This window comes from Pristiophorus japonicus, chromosome 14, assembly GCF_044704955.1.
Source record: "Pristiophorus japonicus isolate sPriJap1 chromosome 14, sPriJap1.hap1, whole genome shotgun sequence".
NCBI classification, from domain to species: Eukaryota; Metazoa; Chordata; class Chondrichthyes; family Pristiophoridae; genus Pristiophorus; species Pristiophorus japonicus.
Genome location: NC_091990.1, coordinates 178,631,282 through 178,648,384, shown reverse-complemented (window position 1 = coordinate 178,648,384; position 17,103 = coordinate 178,631,282).

The following is a 17,103-nucleotide window of genomic DNA, read 5'->3' as shown; positions in this document are numbered from 1 at the left end:
CCACACTCGTCGTGATTGTCGGCTAACTGCTGAATCTCCTGTGCTTTCTCCAGCCACCATCTGTTTTTTAGGCCACGGGTTTTTTGCTGGACCTCAGCCTTCAGCCATCTGTAGAGCTGCTTTCTTGTTCTCATGTTGAGTTGCTGTTTTAAGTTCAAAAATGCCTGCGCTTGCGGCTAATTAGCTCCTGGATCTCCTGGTCGTACTCATCGAACGAGTCTTGGAGTTTCCTGGTCGAGTGACCGAGCGTCTCTTCTCAGGTGCTGATTATGGAGGCCTTGAGGGAAAACCAGGCGCTGTGGGTACTCTGCGTCTCTGGGTTATCAAGGGTCGCCAGATTGGCAGTGAGGCGCTGGCTGAATAGGACTTTCTTAATAGAATCGTTGAGTGCCTCTGTGTTGATTTTCCTGCGGCATTGTTTTTGTTGCCGTCGCTGTTTTGGGGCTGTAGTAATACCCGCCCTCCTGTATGGCTCAGAAATATGGACCATGTACAATAGACACCTCAAGTTGCTGGAGAAATACCACCAACGATGTCTCCGCAAGATCCTACAAATCCCCTGGGAGGACAGACGCACCAACGTTAGCATTCTCAACCAGGCCAACATCCCCAGCATTGAAGCACTGACCACACTTGATCAGCTCCGCTGAGTAGGCCACATCGTTTGCATGCCAGACACGAGACTCCCAAAGCAAGCGCTCTACTCGGAACTCCTTCACGGCAAACAAGCCAAAGGTGAGCAGCGGAAACATTGCAAGGACACCCTCAAAGCCTCCCTGATAAAGTGCAACATCCCCAATGACACCTGGGAGTCCCTGGCCAAAGACTGCCCTAAGTGCAGGAAGTGCATCCGGGAGGGTGCTGAGCACCTCGAGTTTCATCGCCGAGAGCATGCAGAAGTCAAGCGCAGGCAGCGGAAAGAGCATGCGGCAAACCAGTCCCACCCACCCCTTCCCTCAACGACTATCTGCCCCACCTGTGACAGAGACTGTGGTTCTCGTATTGGACTGTACAGCCACCAAAGAACTCATTTTAAGAGTGGAAGCAAGTCTTCCTTGATTCCGAGGGACTGCCTATGATGTTAATGACGGAGCGGATTAGGCGGTGGTCCGTCCAGCAGTCATCATCTCATGTCATGGCGCATATGATGCGCATGTCCTTGCGGTCCCCCGCTCGGACGATGACGTAGTTGAGCAAATGCCAGTGCTTGGAGTGAGGGTGCTGCCATGATGACTTATACTTGTCCCTCTGACAGAACAAGGTGTTGGTGATGACAAGGCCATGTTTGAGGCATTTTGTCAGGAGCAGGGTACCGCTGGAGTTGGTTTTCCCTGCCCCCTCTCTGACGATCACACCACCCCAGAGGTCTGTGTCCTTTCCGACTCTGGCGTCGAAGTCGCCAAGTAGGATCAGTTTGTCGTCCATTGGGATTCAGGACAGGGATTGTTCGTGGCTGGAGTAGAATTCCTCTTTGGTCTCAACTGTAGCTCCAGTGTTGGGGCTTACACGCTGTTGACTGTAGTGCACTGGTTCCGGGCTAGAGTGAATCGAAAAGTCATGAGACGTTCGCTTATCTCGCAAGGGGCGTCTCTGAGATGGCCCACCAGCTCATTCTTGATGGCGGAGCCCACTCCATGGAGGTGGCATTCTTCTTCTGGGTTGCCTTTCCAGAAGAAGGTGTAGCCGCCTCCTTGCTCTTTGAGCTGGCCTTCCCCTGCCTGCCGGGTCGTATTTAGGGCGGCGATGTCAATGTTGACGCGTCTGAGCTCCCGGGCAACAATAGCAGTGCGGCGTTCCGCTCTGTCGCGATTGGGGTTGTCCATGCGGGTGCTGACGTTCCAGGACCCGAACTTCATTTTGAAGAGTGGAAGATGCCTGTGCGTGAGTTCTTTTAAGGTGGGGTGGCCGTTGCAGACCAGCTACCACACGGGTTTAGCAGAGCGAGGTCTTGGCCCAGTGGCAAGGTGGTCCAAGACGACTGGAGACCAAGCTATACGGTGAGATCTGAGCCGATGGCCTCCGGAATGGCAGCTGCTTAGGGAGCTCTCCCTGAACAAATTTACCGCTGGCCATCCATTGCCGTCCTTCACTCATTCTTCCCCAATCTCCTTCCCCCCCTCCCCCCCCCCACTGTTTTAAGTTTCCCCTGGCCCTAATAGTGGGTGCATTTCTTACCCTAAAATCCATGCTGCAAGGGCAGCTACCTGAGCCCACTGCCCATCCCCCAAACATCTCTGCTCCTTACCTCCATCTGTGAGCACAGGATTTACCACCCAGATTGATCTGGAGGTTGTGGTCTCCAGTCGTCCTGGGCCTTCCTGCTGCCAAGATTTTCACTCCCCCACTGGATGTGGCTGACTCAGCTGTCCGACGCGATCCCTGATGGTGTCTGCTGAGCCTCTAACCAGCTCCGACCACAGGCTTGGGCCCTACCCTCTCTCTTCGCCCTCACACTTGATCCTGGTGGTGTTCCGGACTGTACCCTCTCTCTCCGCCCTCGCACCCGGCTCCGTCGATGCTTTGGCTGTACCCTGTCCACATCCGACTCTGGCGACGATCTTGCCTCCCTCCGGCCACCGGTCCTACTCAACTGCGGAGCCCCTATCAAGCACGTGGTGCGTGCAATGGCGGCAGCCACTCTGACCTCTCCTCCTCCTACGAATCGGATCTCTAGCCATCCCAATGCCGGTCCTCAGCTGGGAGCTAAAACCTGGGAGAGGGAAGCATTACCTCAAAACTCTCACTCCGATTCTCCACACCTCGGATCTCTCACCATCTCTCCAAAAGGCACTGCTCAGCGCCGAGTTATGGCTCACATCTCACCGTAGTATTTATTAACGACTTAGATGATGGCAAGGAAAGCCACATATCCAAATTTACCGATGAAACAAAACTATGCGGCATAGTAGACAGTGTAGAGATGAAAGTATAAAATTACAATAGGATATTGATAGATTAAGCGAATGTGCAAAAATGTGCCAAATGCATTTCCATATAGGCAAATGTGAGGTTGTCCACTTTGGATATAAAAAGGATCGAGCAGACTACTTTCTAAATGGTGAAAAGATAAAAACAGTGGAGAGCCAATGAGATTTGGACCTCCAGGTACATAGAAAAGATACAGAAAATGTTATGTCTTTAATACATATATAAAGACTCCACAAGGCTCTGTACACTGCTTAAACTGGTATGGCCATAGCCCATTTATTTCAACTCCAGCATGAGGTAGCAGCATGGTGGGCACCCCTTTATATGGCCCTGCACACCTGGGCAGGTAACCCCTGGGGCCTTCAACAGTAGCGCCCTCTGGTGGTATATCATGCCTGTTTACATAGTTAATGCATATATAACAGAAAATAATCAAAAATGCTAATGGAATGCTAGACTTTATCTCGCGAGTACGAGAATACAAGGGGTAGAAGTTATGTTGCAGCTATACAAAGCCCTGGTTAGACCACACCTCGAACCTCGAGTACTGTGAGCAGTTCTGGGTGCCACACCTCGGGGGGGGATATATTGGCCTTGGAGGGAGTGCAGAGTAGGTTTACCAGAATGATACCCGGACTCCCAAGGGTTAAATTACAAGGAGAGATCACACAAACTAGCTTTGTATTCCCTGGAATTTAGACGGTTGAGGGGACGATTTGATCGACGTTTTCAAGATATTAAAAGGGAATAGATAGGGTAGATGGAGAGTACTATTTACGCTGGTTGAGGAATCTAGGACTAGGGTGCATGATCTAAAAATTAGAACCAGACCTTTCAGGAGTGAAATTAGCAAACATTTCTACACACAAAGGATGGTTGAAGTTTGGAACTCTCCCACAAATGGCAAGTGATGCTAGATCAATTGTTAAATTTACATCTGAGATTGATAGCTTTTTGTTAACCAAAGGTATTAAGGGATATATGGAGTTAGGTCGCAGATCAGCAATGATCTCATTGAATGGTGGAACAGGCTCGAGGGGCTAAAAGGCTTACTCCTGTTCCTATGTTCCGAAAATAATTTTGCTGCCTTCTCAACCTTAACCTCGAGCCCATGTATAGTTTGACCATAACTCAGAACCCAACTGTGGGAAATGGAACACTAATGCTCAGCCCAAATTTAACCTTAACCGGAACCGAGGAAGATTTTATACCACAGACAGATTTATTTCGCAGGGATGGCAACAAGGTGAACTGGAACAAACACAAACCTGATAAATGGTAGATGTATATATGTAAATATTTTTTTATTCACTCATGTGGACGTCATTGGCAAGGCCAACATTTATTGCTCATCCCTAACTTTCCTTGGGAAGGTGGTGATGAGCCACCTTCTTGAACTGTTGCATTCAATGATGAAGGTACTCCCACAGTGTCATTAGGTAGGGAATTCCAGGATTTTGACCCAGCGACGATGAAGGAAAAGTAATGTATTTCCAAGTCAGGATGGTGTGTGACTTGGAGGGAACTTGGAGGTGCTGGTGTTCCTATGCGCATGCTGCCATTGTCCTTCTAGGTGGTAGAGGTTATGGTTTTGGGAAGTGCTGTCAAAGAAGCCTTGGCAAGTAGCTGCAGTGCAACTTGTAGATGGTACACACTGCAGACACTGTGGTGGAGGGATGAATGTTTAAGATGGTGGATGGGGTGGCAGTCAAATGGATTGCTTTGTCCTGGATGATGTCGCGTTTCTTGAGAGTTGATGGATCTGCATTTATCCAGGCAAGTGGAGAGAATGCCATTATACTCCTGACTTGTGCCTTGTAGATGGTAGAAAGGCTTTGGAGAATCAGGGGATGAGTTACTTGCCGTGAATATCCAGTCTCTGATCTGCCCTTGTAGCCACAGTATTTATGTGTTCAGTTAAGTTTCTGGTAAATGGTGACCCCAAGGATGTTGATGGTGGGGGATTCGATTATGGTACTTCCATTGAATGTCAAGGGGAGGTGTTTAAACTGTCTCTTGTTAGAGATAGTCTTTGCCTATCACATGTATTGTGCGAAAGTTGCTTGCAACTTATCAGCCCAATGTGGCCTCCAACCACCACAACGACCGTACTCTGTGCTCGGTAAGATTCATGACACTAGCCAGTGGAGAGTTTTCCCTGATTCGTACTGACTTCAATTTTACGACAGCTACTTGATGCCACACTCAGTTAAATGCTGCCTTGATGTTAAGGGCAGTCACTCTCAGCTCATCTCTGGAATTCAGCTCTTTTGTCCATGTCTGGACCAAGGCTGTTATGAGGTCTGGAGATAAGTGGTGCTGGTTGAACACAAACTGAGCATCGGTGAGCAGGTTATTAGTGAGTAAGTGCTGCTTGATAGCACTTTTAATGAAATCTTCCATCACATTGCTGATGATTGAGAGTAGATTGAAGGGGCTTTAATTGGCTGGATTGGATTTGTCGTGCTTTTTGTGGACAGGTCATACCTGGGCAATTTTCCACTTTTTCGGGTATATGCCAGTGTTGTCGCTGTACTGGAACAGCCTGGATAGAAGTACGGCTAGTTCTGGAGCACAAGTCTTGAGCACTACAGCTGTTGCTGCTGGTGGCCCACAGCACCACATGGATGCCCAGTTGTGAGCTGCGAGATCTGTTCTGAATCTGCTCCATTTAGTACAGTGGTAGTAACACATCATCATCATCATAGACAGTCCCTTGAAATCAAGGAAGACTTGCTTCCACTCTAAAAGTGAGTTCTTAGGTGATTGTATAATCCAATACTGGAATTACAGTTTCTGGCACAGGTGGGACACATAGTCTTTGAGGGAAAGGGTGGGTGGGACTGGTTTGCCGCATGTTCCTTCCGCTGCCTGCGCTTGATTTCTGCATGCTCTCGTCGATGAGACTCGAAGTGCTCAGCGCACTCCCGGATGCTTTTCCCCTACTTCGGGCGATCTTTGGCCAGGGACTCTCAGGTGTCGGTGAGGATGTTGCATTTTGTCAAGGAGGCTTTGAGTGTGTCTTTGAAACATTTCCTCTACCCACCTGGGGCTCGCTTGCCGTGTAAGAGTTCTGAGTAGACCGCTTGCTTTGGGAGTCTTGTATCAGGCATGCGAACAATGTGGCCCACCAAACGGAGCTGGTCAAATGTGGTCAGTGCTTCGATGCTGGGGATGTAGGCCTGATCGAGAACACTAACGTTGATGTGTCTATACTCCCAGGGAATTGCAGGATCTTGCGGAGACACAGTTGGTGGTATTTCTCCAGCGATTTGAGGTGTCTACTCTCTGAGCCATACAGGAGGGCGGGTTATCATTCCAGCCCTGTAGTCCATAAGCTTGGTGCCAGATTTGAGGGCCTGATCTTCGAAGGAGGCGCTGGTGCACTGGAGGCGGTGTTGGACCTCGTCGTCGATGTCTGCCCTTGCTGATAATAGACTCCCGAGGTATGGAAAGTGGTCCACGTTGTCCAGGGCTGCGCCATGGATCTTGATGACTGGGAGGCAGTGCTATGTGGCGGGCACAGGTTGGTGGAGGATCTTTGTCTTACAGATGTTTAGTTTAAGGCCCATGCTTTCGTGCGCCTCGGTGAAGATGTTGTCGATGACTTCAGATGGAGTTCAGCCTCTGAATGTGTGCAGACTCCACTTACTGTCGCTCGACAACAGAGGATGGGACGGTCTTGGATCTGGCCTGGAGGTGACGAAGGTTGAACAGGTTTCCACTGGTTCTATAGTACAGTTCCATTCCAGCGGGGAACTTGTTGAGTGTGAGGTGGAACATCGCAGTCAGGAAGATCGAGAAGAGGTTTGACGCAATGATGCAGCCCTGCTTGACCCTGGTCGGGACGTGGATTGGGTCTGTGGTTGGTCAGGATCATGGCTTGCATGTCGTCGTGGAGCAGACAGAGGATGGTGATAAACTTTTGGGGGCAGCCGAAACAGAGGAGGACGCTCCATAGTCCCTCGTGGTTAACAGTGTCAAAGGCCTTTGTACGGTCAAAGCAGGCCATGTATAAGGGCTGGTGCTGTTCCCTGCATTTCTCTTGTAGTTGTCGCACCGTAAAGATCATGTCCGTTGTACCCCATGTAGGTTGATGAGGACGAGGTCAAGTAGGTTTTTCCCTTGTGTTGGTTCTCTCACGACCTGCCGCATGCGCAGCTATGTCTGGCAGCTATGTCGGCCAGCTCAGTCAGTATTGGTGCTACCAAGCCACTCATGATGATGTACATTGAAGTCCCGTACCAGAGTACATTCTGTCCCCTTGCTACCCTCAGTGCTTCTTCCAAGTCAGGTTCAACATGGAGTCATAGTGATTCATCAGCTGCAGGAGGGCGGTAGGTGGTAATCAGCAGGAGGTTTCCTTGCCCAGGCTTGACCTGATGCCATGAAACTGCATGGGTTCCGGAGTCAATGTTGAAGACTCCCAGTGCCACTCCCTCCCGACTGTGCACCACTCTGCCGCCACCTCTGGTGGGTCTGTCCTGCTGGTGGGACAGGACATATCCAGGGATGAGTTCAAATCCATCCATGGCAGCCGGGGATCTTAAATTCAGTTAATTAATTAAAAAATAAATCTAGAATTTAAAAAAAGCTGGAGACCATGAAACTACCAGACCATGAAATTACCCTTCTGGGACATTCGCTGAAAGGTATGATTCTGTGAGTACGACTATGTCAGGCTACTGCTTGACTAGTCTGTGGGACAGCTCTCCCAATCTTGGCACAAGTCCCCAAATGTTTGCATAATGTGCCTTTTCGTGTCTAAATCCAGTGCCTAGGTTGATGCCGATTTCATTCTTATTGTTGTTTTTCCCAGCGATTTGGTACAACTGAGTGTCTTGCTAGGCCATTTCAGAGGGCAGTTAAGAGTCCACCACATTGCTGTGGGTCTGGAGTCACATGTAGGTACCAGAGCGGTTCAAGACAGCAGATTTCCTTCCCTAAAAGATACAAGTGAGCCAGAAGGGTAATTTCATGGCCCGGTAGTTTCGCGGTCTCCAGCTTTTTTAAAATTCTAGATTTATGTTTTAATTAATTAACTGAATTTAAATCCCCAGCTGCCATGGTGGGATTTGAACTCATCTGGCTGAATCAATTAGTCCAGGCCTCTGGATTACGAGTCCAGTAACATAGGAACGGAGGAACATAGGAACAGGAGTAGGCCATTTAGCCCCTCGAGCCATGATTCAATGAGATTGTGGCTGATCTGTGACCTAACTCCATATACCCGGCTTTGGCCCACATCCCTTAATATCTTTGGTTAACAAAAAGCTATCAATCTCAAATTTAAAATTCACAATTGACGTAGCATCAACTGCCATTTGCGGATGAGAGCTCCAAATATCCACCACCCTTTGCATGTAGAAGTGTTTCCTAACTTTACTCCTGAAAGACCTGTCTCTAATTTTTAGGCAATATCCCCTAGTTTGAGACTCTCCAACCAGCGGAAATAGTTTATCTCTATCTACCGCTTCAGTTCCCCTTAATATCTTGAAAACTTCAATCAAATCACCCTTTAATCTTCTAAATTCCAGGAAATACAACCCGAGTTTGCGTAATCTCTCCTCGTAATTTGCAGTACTGGTATCATTCTCGTAAATCTAGGCTATAATTCCTCCAAAGCTAACATGTTCTTCCTAAGGTATGATGCCCAGAACTGCTCACAGTACTCCAAGTGTGGTCTAACCAGGGCTTTGTATAGCTGCAGTATGATTTCTATCCCCTTGTATTCTAATCCTTTAGATATAAAGGCCATCATTCCATTAGCCTTTTTGATTATTTTCTGTACTGGTCCTTGATATTTTAATGATTTATGTACATGAACCCACTAAGTCTCTTTAAATCTTCACTGTTTCTAGCTTTTCACCATTTAGAAAGTACTCTGATCTATCAATTTTTGGTCCAAAGTGGATGAACTCACACTTGCCCACATTGAAATCCATTTGCCACAGTTTTGCCTATTCACTTAATATATTGATATCACTTTGTATTGTTATGCTTCCATTTACAATGCCGCCTAGCTTTGTGTCATTAGCAAACTTAGATATGTGGCTCTTTCTCCCATCATCTAAGTCATTGATAAAGTCATGAATAGTTGAGGCTCCCATACAGATCTCACTAGTTACAACCTGCCAATTTGAGTTCCTGCCCATTATCCCTACTCTCTGTCCCCTGGCCAATTTCCGAACCAGGTCAATAATTGATAATTCAATCAATTTGTTCCTTATATTCCGTAGGTTTTTACAAAGTACACATATTTGGGCCACACACTCTAACCTGTCCTTCTGTTCTAATGTCCTTGTTCTGACACATTTCTTATTTCACTCTCCTGATGTCATTACTTTACATTTTTTTATTTTACCTTTATATGTAGGGACAATGCACAATTTCTGACAATTACTTCCCTTTCATCCTTTTTGTTTGTTTTAGAATTATTATTTATACTACCTTTTGCACCCGAGCCCTGAACAAGGAATCACTGGTCTGGAAGCTCATCGAAAGAAGCTGGAATTAAACAGGCAAAGTCTTTCTTAATTTCATGCTCAAGTAGTTCATTGATAAAAGAAAACTGGAAATCTCATGAGAAAATCAGGTCCCCAGTGAGATAATAGCCAGAGCAGTGTCTCAGCTCCCTGCAGACCCTGTTCCAACATCTTCATATATCAAAAGTATAGAGCACATTAAGGCAAGTGATTTGGTATTGGTATGATTCACTTAGACACTGGACTTCCACTGCTCCCAAGATCTTTTATTCCAAAATCACCAAATGACTTGCTCTAAGCCAGCGCCTGCTCTAACACCACTTTTGGGGCAAAATAAATTAAATTGGAACAAAAATGTAAACAGTATTTACTATTATTAAATGTTACAAAGTGGTGGTTTCAAGGCTGATGAGAATATGGTTGGAGGTTTTAACGATAAATATAACCGGAGATACTCAGATACTTAGCATTGATCCCTGTGATGATGGAAATCGGGGAAGGAGACTTGTTATTTGTGGAGGACAGCACGCCAAAGTTGAATATGAAAGAATGGTGAATGTTATGCAGATTTTCTTAATTTCCTTCAGAAAATTATGAGTGGAGTAGAGACCTCAATGGGATAGATTGGGGTAGATATAATCATTCCTTCATATTCAACCCTGGCTTGCTGTCCTCCATAAATAACAAATCTCCCCCTATTTCCATCATCACAGGAATCAATGCCAAGTATCTGAGTATCTTAGGTTCTATCTATGTTATGCATGTTATGTGGAAGGAGTGGACTGAATGGCCTTTTCTTGTTCCATGCTTCATTATATTTGTAATCTTGAGGTAATTATTTTAAAATCACTTGAGGGCTTCAAACTTTCTCTTCCCCTTTTATATTAAAGTGCTGACTCTTGCTGGTGTCTGGCTGGCCTCCGGTACTTAAACTAAGTGTGTGAGCCTCAGCAGTGAGAGATGGCAAGCTATTCCTCCATGAGAAGATTACAGCCAAGTGCTATCCTCATGCAGTGGACTTTCCAGCTGGGATAATTGGATAGTGAGCAGGATTGGGAACCCTGGTTGATTTTCTTTCCCCTCCCTCACATGGGGACATTGAGACCATCCAACATGAGATTAGTTAAATCAGCATAGATCTAGAATCAAACCTGGGACCTTCTCGATTTGTGTAGCTCAATGTTACACCAGGCAGTACAGACCAGGGGCGTGGACTATTTAAATGTCATAAAACTTCAAGTTGAACATTTGTTGTCCTGCTGCTGTATGAAAAATCTTTCTATTCAGTCAGTACTTCATAGTTCATCTCTGCCTCTTCCTTCACTTGGAATACTGTGCACAGATTTTGTCTCCTTATCTGAGGAAGGACATACTTGCCTTGGATGCGTTGATCCATGGGATGAGAAGCTTGTCCTATGAGGAGAGATTGAGCCTATACTCTCTGGAGTTTAGAAGAATGAAAGGTGTTCTCATTGAAACATATAAGATTCTGAGGGGGATTGACAGGGTAGATGCTAAGAGGTTGTTTTTTCTTTGGCTGGAGAGTCCAACACTAGGATAAGGGGTCGACCATTTAAGACTGAGATGAGAAGGAATTTCTTCATCCAGAGGTATTGTGAATCTTTGCAATTCTCTACCCCAAATGGCTGTGGATGCTGAAACATTGAGTATATTCAAGGTTGATAGATGGATTTTTTGGAGTCTAGGGGAAATCAAGTGATATGGAGATACGGCGGGAAAGTGGAGTTGAGGTTGAAGTTCAGCCATGATCTTATTAAATGGTGGAGCAGGCTCGAAGGGCATATGGCCTACTCCTGCTCCTAATTCTTATGCTCTTATACATGAAGACACTTAAACTAAATACCAGAGGCTGACCAGTGCCCATAATGCTAAGCAGATTGGCTGAGTGCTGGGAAAACAGTAAGTGCTACATCTAGTAAACACACATCAACATGTCTTACACATGTAAACATCATGATTGATGATGTTTATATTATGCTGTTTACAAGTAATAATAAAGTTCTAGGCCTAACGCACTCAGAAGACAAGTGTGTTTCTTTTGTAAATAATGTTACATTTACAGACAAACAAAGATGAATACAAAGAGGAAAGAAGGGAAACAAAACTATTTTTGTGGGGCCAGCTCAAAGAAGTCAATATAACAGAATGTTACACAATTAATAATCAATCACATTGTAATTAAATTCTCTTATCCTGAGGTCATCAGAAAATGTTATATAAATGAACCAATTGGGGCCCACAGTTCAGTAAGTTTACCCAGTGTGTAGCTGAGCCTAACCCAGTGGGATGTTTCCAAGCTCAATCATCTGTTAGTGCAGAGTGAGCTGATCACAACCTGGATAGGAAGGAGAAAATCAGCCATGATACCCACAATGACCCCCACAAGTGTGTGTCTGTGGGAATGTCAGCTGAGGACAGGATCAGGCCGGTTGTGGGATTCTGTCATTTACACACCGTTAAGAATATTGATTAATGACTTTCAGGGCAAGGTATCAGAGGGTAACCAGTGCTTGTGTTTGTGGAACTATACATAGCAAATAATCAGGAAAGGAAGTGAGGGAGGAAAAGGAGCATCAACCAACCACCAATGTAGTTATTGTGGATTTTAAAAATATTTTGTGATTGTTCTTTGGTTTTAGAACATCAATGTAACATTTTGTTAGATTCATAGTATACATTGTACATGGAATTACCCCAAATATGTGGTTGTGAAGAATGAAAAAATAATAAAGAATTCATTTTAACTGAGATCAAATTTCTTTGCCTTTGTTGTATGGTTAAGAACTGCAACTTAGTTGAGGTAGCAGAGGGCTGTTGGCATCATGACATGGGATCAGAGCACAAGTCAGCACCTTCAGCAGATGACAGGTAAGGGAAGAACGTGGGGGAATTACAGGATTTAATAAGCTGGCACCAAAGCATGTCAACAACTTAGTAAATCCAATAATTAAAATCTGAATGAATGATACTCCACACTTTTAACATGTAACTTTCAGTGCCAGAAAGATTGTTTGGCAGTAATTAAGACTTCTCTTGGCATTCAACAATATAACAGCCGACACTAGAAGTGTGCATAGATGTGTGTGTTTGCTGGTTGATGATTGGACTGAGTCAGCTATGATATTCTCCACACTTGGACATCCACTACCAAAGCTCACACATGAGCAACGGCTGCTTCAGTGAAGTATGTGAAGGTAATCACTGCCACAGTATCATACCTCAGTAAGGAGGGAATACCTGAAAGAGAGGAAGAAAAGTAATCGAAAATTGGTGAAAACTAATATCATCTTTGTTCAAGTTCCTCTCCAGAAGGAAATGCACCTTATTCACTCCAGCATTTCTTTGTTGCTCAATTTTCTTTTTTAATAACGGCTAGTGCTCTGATTCCACTATTGCTGGCTGCCCACTTGTATCTCACCAAAAGACAATTGTTCAGTTGCAAGTCGAGGCAGTGAATGTCAGTAACCAATGCACAATGGGCGATAGAACAACTGAGCTTGATCCTGTCCTCTGCCAACAGCCATATATGTATGCTTTTCAGTACAGGACAATGGATTGTGATCAGTGGCAGAAATCCTAAGTGATTCTTTTCCCTTCTCTAGCCCAGAGGCACCAAAATCAATTTAAATACCTGTACTAATACTCCAGCTGGGCTCATTTAACTCAGCACAGACTGGAGATCAAACCTGGAACCACTCACATCAGGACAGCACAGAATATGAATTTGCTTACAAAGCCACCAAGGTAGCAATCGAATGCTCATTTTAAGACATGCTAATTATACAATGTAACACTAGAATTATTCTCTTATTTCTACATTGTACACTGAAATAAGCATTACATTTGGGAACGCACAGTGAACAGCAATTATGAAGCTGCTGTTTGCAAGATTGTTACCAGCATCTGTGCTCACCTGTCATTTCAGAGTAGATTTAAAATTCAGTAACATTAGTTTCAATAGGATATACATCCTGCCTTCATTAAATATATATATCCAGGGATCTCTGTTGCTGCATGTTTCATGGTCTGTTGAAACTGAAAATGCGACTGGAACTCGCGTTTGAAGTATTTCATTCCCTGCATAAAATTACATAATGTTAAATTTAATAACAGTCCATTGAGAATCCTTCGTCCAACAGTATGTTAGACAAGCACCTGGGCATCAATATGAATGGTTAGGTCGGTTTTATTTCAACACGCTTATCAATATGGAGCTTGGGGGAAACCGTAGTTTGTTGATTAATTGATTCTTGACAAGATACATTTAATTTAGGCTCCTGCAATTGATTCCAGCTAAGGGTTTTTATTGGGCTAAGAGATGCCGGCAGTTTGTTACATTGGGAAATATTTTGACATTTAATTTGATGATTTGTAATTGCAGTGCCAACATTTGTGATTAAGTGCCCCTCTAACTATAATATAATGTATTAAAACTCTTCCATATCTGTGTAATTCCCATCAAGTAATACTTAATTACTTCCTCCTAACGTTGCTGTCAACCATGCTATTTCCAAATCTGTCTTTCACACTTTAGTGTCACAATCAAAGTCACCTATACATTTTACTAATCACTGATTGACCCCTTCAAACTTGGATGTGAAGATAGGTGACACTGTTGCTATAACCACCTCCCTCCACCCCTTCTCCAAACCCAGAGTGGAAAGATAGGTGGTGCAGTTCTCCATAGTGCCACCCATCTTAGACCCACTAAACTCAGGCCTGTGACCCAATATGGCCTGCCCCCTCCCTGCTGCCTTCTACACCGGGCACTGCTGTACACTCCGCAAAAGCCACTGCCTCTCTCACCACTGCTGCCTCCACTATTTTTTGATTGGACCTCTGCCATGAAGAGCTACCAGTCTACCAAAACATCCATCAGCAATTAGCTTCTAATGTGTCTCAGATGGGCCTATTTAGACCGCTTCTCCAAAAAGAAGTATCTGAGCTGTAGCCTTAAATTATTTGGCCAGCTCCATTTTAGCAGTTTAACATCACAACAGAACTCTAGGCCCAAGACTACCCTTAAGTAATACCACAGGAGATCAGTTGATAGATCACTAGAGAAAGATTACAAAATATTGTCTTGTATAATACAAGAAACTGCAACATTTTTTCTTTCCTTCCTACGCCTCCCTTTATTTTCCACCTCTCCTGACTTATTGAAACTTCCACATGTCTATGGTATGTTCTATGAGACTCTGGTGGCCACATTGTACTGCTCCCAGCTGGGATCCTGGGAGAAGCACATAGGTGTCACCAGCCATGGTTGTAGGAACATAGGAACAGGAGTAGGCCATTTAGCCCCTCGAGCCTGTTCCGCCATTCAATCAGATCATGGCTGATCTGTGACCGAACTCTATTTGCCTCCCTTTATACCTTTGGTTAACAAAAATCTGTCAAGCTCAAATTTAAAATTGACAATTGACCTAACTTCTACCACCCTTTACATGTTTCCTAACTTCACTCCTGAAAGGCCTGGTTCTAATTTTTAGACTATGCCCCCTAGTCCTTGACTCCGCAACCAGCAGAAATAACTTGTCTCTATCTACTCTACCAGTTCCCCTTAATATCTTGAAAACTTTGATCAAATCACCACTTAACCAACTAAATTACAGGGAATACTACCCTAGTTTGTGTAATCTCTCCTTGCAATTCAACGCTTGGAGACCAGGTATCATTCTCATATATCTAAACTACACTCCCTCCAAGGCCAATATATCTTTCCAACAGTGTGGTGCCCAGAACTGCTCAAAGTGCTTCATTTATTCTCTTCATTACTTTCCTTTTCCTTACGTTTAATTTTTGTATGTGTCCGTCCCTTATTTAATATTCATTTCTTTGGGATGTCTAGCATTCAAGTCTCTTCCTCTACTGTAAATACTGATGTAAGTAATTATTCAACATGTCTGCCATTTCTTTTACATTGACAAAATCACTGTTACCAGTTTTCAAGGGGCCCCATTATTCCAGATGATATGTCCTTACTATACAGTATAAATGCACACGAGGCCCATACTCGAGAGAAGGTCACTCTGTGACCAGTTACCTTTATTACCAAGGACCCCAAGAGACTGAAGGTGGGTGGAGCATCCCCTTTGATACCGGAAAGTCCAGTTTAGGAGTGTCTCCCACAAGTTCGCCCCCTGTGGTCAATGTTCTCACGGTGTACAACTTAGGTCAGCTTATACATGGGTTACAATGATAGTTGAATACGTGACATCACCTCCCCCCCAAAGTCTTATTGGGATCACAGGTTAAGTCTCTCTGGTGGTTTACGCTCCCTTGTAGAGCGCCTGAGTTGGGGCCCCGGTTGTTGGGCACTGGCCTGAGTGTCTGCTGTTTGCGGTGCCTCAGGCCTGTCTGGATTGCCCACAGTGACTGGGCTCTCCTCCACTTGGTTCCGGTGTTCGGTCACCTGTGGTGGAGTAAACTCTATGTCATGTTCTTCCTCTGCTTCTTCTATGGGGTTGCTGAACTTCCTTTTAGTTTGATCCACGTGTTTGCGGCAGATTTGTCCATTGGTAAGTTTAACTACCAGAACCCTATTCCCCTCTTTGGCAATCACAGTGCCTGCAAGCCATTTGGGCTCTGCAGCGTAATTAAGGACAAAAACAGGGTAATTGACATCAATACATCGTGCCCTCGCATTCCTGTCATGGTAGTCACATTGTGACTGATGCCTGCTCTCAACAATTTCTTTCATGGTGGGGTGTATAAGGGATAACCTGGTTTTGAGCGTCCTTTTCATTAGCAGCTCTGCGGGTGGAACCCCTGTGAGCGAGTGTGGTCGGGATCTATTGGTCAACAGGAGGCGTGATAAGCGGCTTTGTAGGGAACCCCCTTGGATTCTGAGCATCCGCTGTTTGATTATCTGCACTGCTCGTTCCGCCTGGCCATTTGAGGCCGGCTTGAACGGTGCCGTTCTGACATGGTTGATTCCATTGCCTGCCATGATGTCCTGGAATTCAGTGCTTGTGAAGCACGGGCAATTGTCGCTGACCAAGATGTCCAGTAGACCATGGGCGGTGAATATTGCCCGTAGACTTTCTACCGTGGCAGAGGATGTGCTTGAATTTAAAATGGCACACTCAATCCATTTGGAGTAGGCGTCGACTACAACCAAAAACATTTTTCCCATGAAAGGACCTGCATAGTCCATATGGATGCATGACCATGGCTTGGCGGGCCAGGACCAGAGGCTAAGGGGGGCTTCCCTGGGTGCGTTGCCCAGTTGAGCACAGGTGTTTCACCTGCGAACACAAAGATCCAGATCTGCATCTATCCTTGGCCACCAAACGGGTGACGTGGCAATTGCCTTCATCATGACAATGCCCGGGTGCTCAATGTGAAGTTCTCTGATAAATACCTCTCTGCCCTTCTGGGGAATGACTACTCAGTTTTCCCACAGTAGGCAATCGGCCTGAATCAAGAGTTCATCCTTGCACCTATGAAACGGTTTAAGCTCCTCAGGACATGCCCCGTCCCTGGCTGCCCAGTCCCCATTCAGGACACATTTCTTAACTAAAGACATTAGCGGGTCTTTATTTGTCCAGACTTTAATCTGACGGGCTGTCACAGGTGAGTCTTCGCTTTTGAAAGCTTCAACAGCCATGACCATCTCAGCAGCATGCCCAGTTGCCCACTCAGTGATGGCTAGTGGGACCCTGCT